Genomic DNA, 5,997 nt, shown 5'->3' on the forward strand with positions numbered 1-5,997 from the left:
AAAAAAAAAAAAAAAAAAAAAAGATTTCTGAGACTGCAGAGAACCTGAACCACTATAAACAATGAGGTTTAAGCAGCTCCCTGGGAGGGAAAGGGAGGAAGCTGTTGCCTGTGCTCACAGTATTTGGGAGGATCTGATAGGTAATTATAGTACAGTAGCTAAGTGAGAACCAGTTATATTTTCCTTTCTTAAGCAGTTAAGAGAATACTATTAAGAGAATGTGGGGGATGCAGAGCATTCTAAGGCACTGGAGCTCACCTCAATGATGTTTCTGTAAAGCAGCCAAAATTTCCAAAGAATGATTATGTCACTGCTATGGTAAAGATAATTTAGTGACTCCCCACTGGGAAAAATGCCCAAATCCTTAAAGGGCCCTGCAAGGCTTGTACAAATTCACACCTGCTTACTTCAACAGCTTCAACTCAAAGCAGCCTTCTCTTTTCTTTTAACTGCTTTATTTCACTTTGAGAAGTCTATGCTCATGTGTGTGTATTCACAAAAGGTTCACCTGATGTTACTGTTACCTGAGAGGCTCTCTGGAGCCCAGTATTTTGACTAACATCTCCTTCACAAGAATACTACTGAGCTAGAGTCATGCCAAGCTTTCCTTAACTCCCACATTAGGTTAGGAATCACTTTCAGTTCTCATTCTCAGTTGCACTGTAATATTTGTACCTATCCTGAAGCAATAGTCCTTCATGTCTAACCTATAAAAGAAGGAAGTTTTCTATCACTTTGATACCTATTTGGGTCATAATTCTCAGATAGTACAATCAAGAGCTATAAAAAATGGTGATGTAGTTTCTGTACAAAGAAGGGATGGCTACAAAAGATAAGCTAGGAGATGTTTTTGGAGCCTGTGTTTCAGAACAAAAAGGGACATGCAACGGGGTCACAGATGAGCTAGTCTCCATCCCACCTGGGACATTAACATGGAGGATGAACATATCAACTTTTCATTTATAATCTGCTGAAATGTATGCTTTTTTGTTTTGTTTTAGTATGGGAACAAATATATATATAATGTTAATGTTAGACTTCCCTGAAAATCAAGATTACTATAATTAATATTGAATCTACCAACTAGTTGTTAGTGTTCCTAAGCCAAACTAACTAGTCTATCTAACCTCAGTTTTATTTCCTATTAAAGACGAATAATAGAACTCTCTAACCTCAAGGTGGTGGTAAAGATTAAATGAGTTAATATTGCCTTTTATTTATTTTGGGGGGTTTGGATATTTATTTAGTGGGTTATGGAGGAGAAAGGGAAAAGGGAAGAAGAGCAGAAAGGTAGAGAGAGAGAGAGAGAGAGAGAGAGAGAGAGAGAGAGAGAGAGAGAGAGAAAGAGAGAAAGAAGAGAGAGAAGGAGAGACAGAAGCAGGAGACAGAAAAGGAGCCTCTGATTTTTATGTTTTGCCTACTTGGCTTATAGGACCTCAAAGGTAGAATTCTAACCTTCTTTGCTCATTTCATGATCAAAAGCAACTTGGAAAAGAAAGGGTTTATTTGGTTTGCAGGTTAAATTCCATCATGGAGGAAAGCCAAGACAAGAACTCAAGGCAGCAACTTGAAAGAAGCAACCCAAGCACAGAGCAGAGAAGATAGCTGCTAACTGGTATGCTTCTGACTTCATTTTCATCAACCTTTCTTATAATCCTATACATACCTTCCTAGGGATAGTACTACCCTCAGTGGGCTAGGCCTTACTACATCAATGAGAAATCAGAGCAATATCCCACAGACTTGCTCACAAACCATTCCAATGAAGGGTTCTGTTTCTTATTATTCTGAGTTTCAGTTGAAGTTAACATAGGAGATGGATTGATAAACTATTTTGGTGTGTGATTATGTATTCTTGCAAAGATGAGACACCTGGACACATGTAAGACTTGGTGAAAATAGACTCATTGAAGTAGTATGAGCATTGGAGCCTATCTGAGCTGTTCAGTGGTACTGTGACTTAATGGACTCAAGCCCAGCAGAGAAAACATTAATACTAGAACCTGGTGTAGGAAAGGAATTTATTACAATGGCTTGGTTTTTAAGATAAACCATCCCTGTTTGCTAATGGTTTTGCTTCTACAGAGTGTTGTCTGAATATACTGCCCCTTTCTATGTCACTAAGATGCAGAATCTCAGATTTCTTGGGAATACAGAGATAGAATACATACATGTTCCATTTTAGCAAAATCTTATTAATATGAAGAAAGCCTAAATAGCTAAATCAAAAATTTCTAACTAGTAACATTGATTTTTCACAATAATATGGCATAGTTAGTTGTTAATAAAAATACAAACAGGATTCATATTAAATGTTCTGGTATTCGAAAGAAGAAAACTTGGCTTGCCATATGGCAAGATTCCAAGGGTCTTTTTAAACCTTTGCAGCTTTGTATTCTCTTTCATCATTGAGGTGGTAATTTCAATTATAGTGAAACTATTTAAATAAAATGCATTATTTTATAATTAATTTTTCAAGCATATGGCAATTTATTAAGGATAAGCTCTGAAATAACATAAGTAGATAGGAATGTCTTCAATAAAGAGAAACAGTTTCAAAAAATAAAAAAAATCCTATTTTTGCATTTAATAAGATAAAATAAATTTAAAAGTGTATATACAGAATTTAAAAAGAAGTACATTAAATTACAGAGTCTAAAGTGATGCCCAGCTATTACTGTTAATACTGACCTGATTTCCTAAGAAATGATATTGTCCCTAGGTTTGTACCGTATCATATCTTTATCCCCTTTCCTCAAAGAAGGCTTTGATGCATTATATCCATTATGTAAGCCTCTGGCACTCCTTTATGTGGAGGAATACAAATTCTGTGTTCAGGTTGTACTGGGCCAGTACTGATTATGGACATACTTCTTCTGGGCACAGTATCAGAGGGAGAAAAGCACAGCCACCAGCTTTCAAAATAGAGCTTTCCATCCGTGCAGGCCTGGCACCAGAGGCTGAAGTATCAATTATTATGAACATATTCTGGGCACTTTATAGTCATTACTCATTCTTCAGTGTGGAATGGGAACCTGTGTTTTAGAGAGAAGAGGCAGAGTTGGCAGGTACAATGAGAAGCTTTGCAGCCAGAATCTCCCTTTCAGAGATGCCCTGTGGAGAGTTCCTGAGCAAAACCTTTTGCATTGCTTAATCCATTCTTCCTGAGGTGGGAGAGTTTACATTGTCTAGAGAACCATATATATTGATGATTGCCTTGGTTTCATTGTACAAGAGGCTTATCAAACAGCCAACGGATTTCTGGTTTAATGGAAATCTCAATATAACCTACAGCAGAAAATTTCCTTCAGAAAGAAACTATGTGTTTAGTCGAGCACATGCATTTATGGGTTGGAAACAGTCGAAGAAAACAGGACAACTAATTGTGTTTGTGTTCTCCAGGCTAAACATCCCCTGAGATCGCCTTTGGGGAGAAATCTACACTGAGCCACACACAATTCTTGACCTCAGCTCCATGTAGAGTAGAAGCTGATGGCAAACTGTGAGATTTTGTTTCTCTTTTAGAGATTGATGCAATTAAGAGGCATTCCTAGGTAGACCACATATTCTGTTGTCTGCACAGGGTAACGCGGAAACATCATGTGCCTAAAACAGCATATCTACTTTAGAGCTCTGCCTTTCCTAACTATAAAACTAAGATTACAACTACACAGATTTGGCAAACAGAGGAGAGCCATTAAAAACACATGTGTGTGTAACTCCAACACCGTAACTAACATTTTGTTTTAGCTGTGTGTAATAGTTTATACCTGTAATCTCAGCATTTGGGAAGTTGAGGCAAGAAGATGAAAAGGTCATAGCCTACTGTGCTACAGATGAAGCCTGAGGCTAGCCTAGACACATAAAATCCTGTCGTACAACACAACCAATGCAAATAGAATAAATCACAGACCATTTTGTTGGAATTACTTTAGGTGTATATTTTCCTCTTGCTGCTTGCATGTCCCATTTATGTCTCCCATCAGACATAGGAAGTAAGGTTTATAAGACATGTTTACTGTATCATGGTTACTTCTTTAATCATTATACCTTGGATATTTTCTGTAAATATAAATTCAAGCCTATTTTTAATTTTTCTATATTGGTTAATATGGCAATATGACGTATTTCAATACACATGTCTTTCTTGGGAGAATCTAAAATCATTGCATCCTGTTTTTAGATATTTGCAGTCAAAGGAAAGAGAAAAAGAAAAAGGCTAGTGAAAAAAAGAGTTTGCATTTATTTATTTCTGGTCCCTGCTTTTTAATTTTTTAAAGGTATCTATGATGAGAAAATGATATTTCAGAGGATAGTTAGCCTGCCTCCTAACTGACCAGAAAACAGTCCTTTCCCCCATATACTCCTCAACTTCCCTGTGAAACAGGTAACTTAATTCTTGTCACATTCTGTTGATGGGTCACTAAAAAATTTTTTTATTTTATTATGGCACTTTCTGAGGCTTAGATTAGAGGCTTTTGTGAGGGATCAGAGCTGGAAAGAAAAGAGTTGAACATGAAGAGGGCTTGTGGTTCAGAATTACCAAGAAAGGCTCCAGGAAAGAGGCCAGACTGACGAGCCCCTCCAGCTTCCTTTTTTTTTTTATTGAATTTTATTGAGCTCTACATTTTTTTCTGCTCCCCTCCCTTTCTTTCCCTCCCCTTCAGTCCTCCTCCAAGGTCCCCATAATCGCAATTTTCTCAGGAGAACTTTTCTTTTTCTATGTCTCATGTAGATTAGATCTATGTAAGTCACTCTTAGTGTCCTCCTTGTTGTCAAAGTTCTCTGGGATTGTGGTTTATAGGCTGGTTTTCTTTGCTTTATGTTTAAAAACCACTCATGAGTGAGTATATTTGATACTTGTCTTTCTGTGTCTGGGTTACCTCACTCAAAATGATGTTTTCTAGCTCCATCCATTTGCCTGCAAAATTCAAGATGTCGTTATTTTTTTTCTGCTGTGTAGTACTCCATTGTGTAAATGTACCATATTTTCCTTATACATTTTTCATCAAGGGGAATTTAGGTTGTTTCCAGGTTCTGGCTATGACAAACAATGCTGTTCTGAACATAGTTGAGCACATGTCCTTGTGGTATGATTGAGCATCCTTTAGATATATACCCAAAAGTGCTATTACTGGGTCTTGAGGAAGGTTGTTTCTGAGAAGTCGCCACACTGACATCAAAGGGACTGTACCAGCGAGCATTCCCACCAGCAATGCAGAAGTGTTCCTTTTTCTCCACAGCCTCTCCAGCATAAGTTGTAATCAGTGTTGTTGATCTTAGCCATTCTTACAGGTGTAAGATAGAATCTCAGAGTTGTTTTGATTTGCATTTCTCTGATGACTAAGAATGTTGAACATTTCCTTAAGTGTTTTTCAGCCATTTTAGATTCCTCTCTTGAGAGTTCTCTGTTTAGGTCTGTACTCTACTTTTTATTGGATTATGTGTTCTTTTGGTATCCAATTTCTTAAGTCTTTGTATATTTTGGAAATCTAACCTCTGTCTGATGTGGGGTTAGTGAAGATCTTTTCCCATTCTGTAGGCTATTGTTTTGTCTTGTTGACCATGTCCTTTGCTTTATAGAAGCTTCTCAGTTTCAGGAGGTCCCATTTATCAATTGTTTCTCTCAGTGTCTGGTGAAGTGGGATCATGTAAGTTTCCCACTCTAGCTTCTGAATGCAACACTGTGAACCGAGAACCCAAAGTCTTTCTGGGATGCTCTTTTTGCTAACTTAGATCAGATAGATTTAACTATCCCATTGTTTTCGGGAGTTATAAAAGAAAGAGGCAGAGGGAGGAAACAAAGTCTTAATGCCAGTGTGATAGTAAGCGGTAAACAGCTCAGAAAACACTTCTTTAAACTTTCTTAGCCACTCAGACAGGAGAGCATTTTCTGGCTTCTGTTGTAAGGATGTCATCAAATAGGCCTGCAGGATTTTCCCAGAAGGATGTTACCATCGGGTGCAAGAATAAAGAAACAGGGCCGGGCGGTGGTGG

The sequence above is a fragment of the Microtus ochrogaster genome, unplaced genomic scaffold, assembly GCF_000317375.1.
Source record: "Microtus ochrogaster isolate Prairie Vole_2 unplaced genomic scaffold, MicOch1.0 UNK30, whole genome shotgun sequence".
In the NCBI taxonomy this organism is placed as follows: Eukaryota; Metazoa; Chordata; class Mammalia; order Rodentia; family Cricetidae; genus Microtus; species Microtus ochrogaster.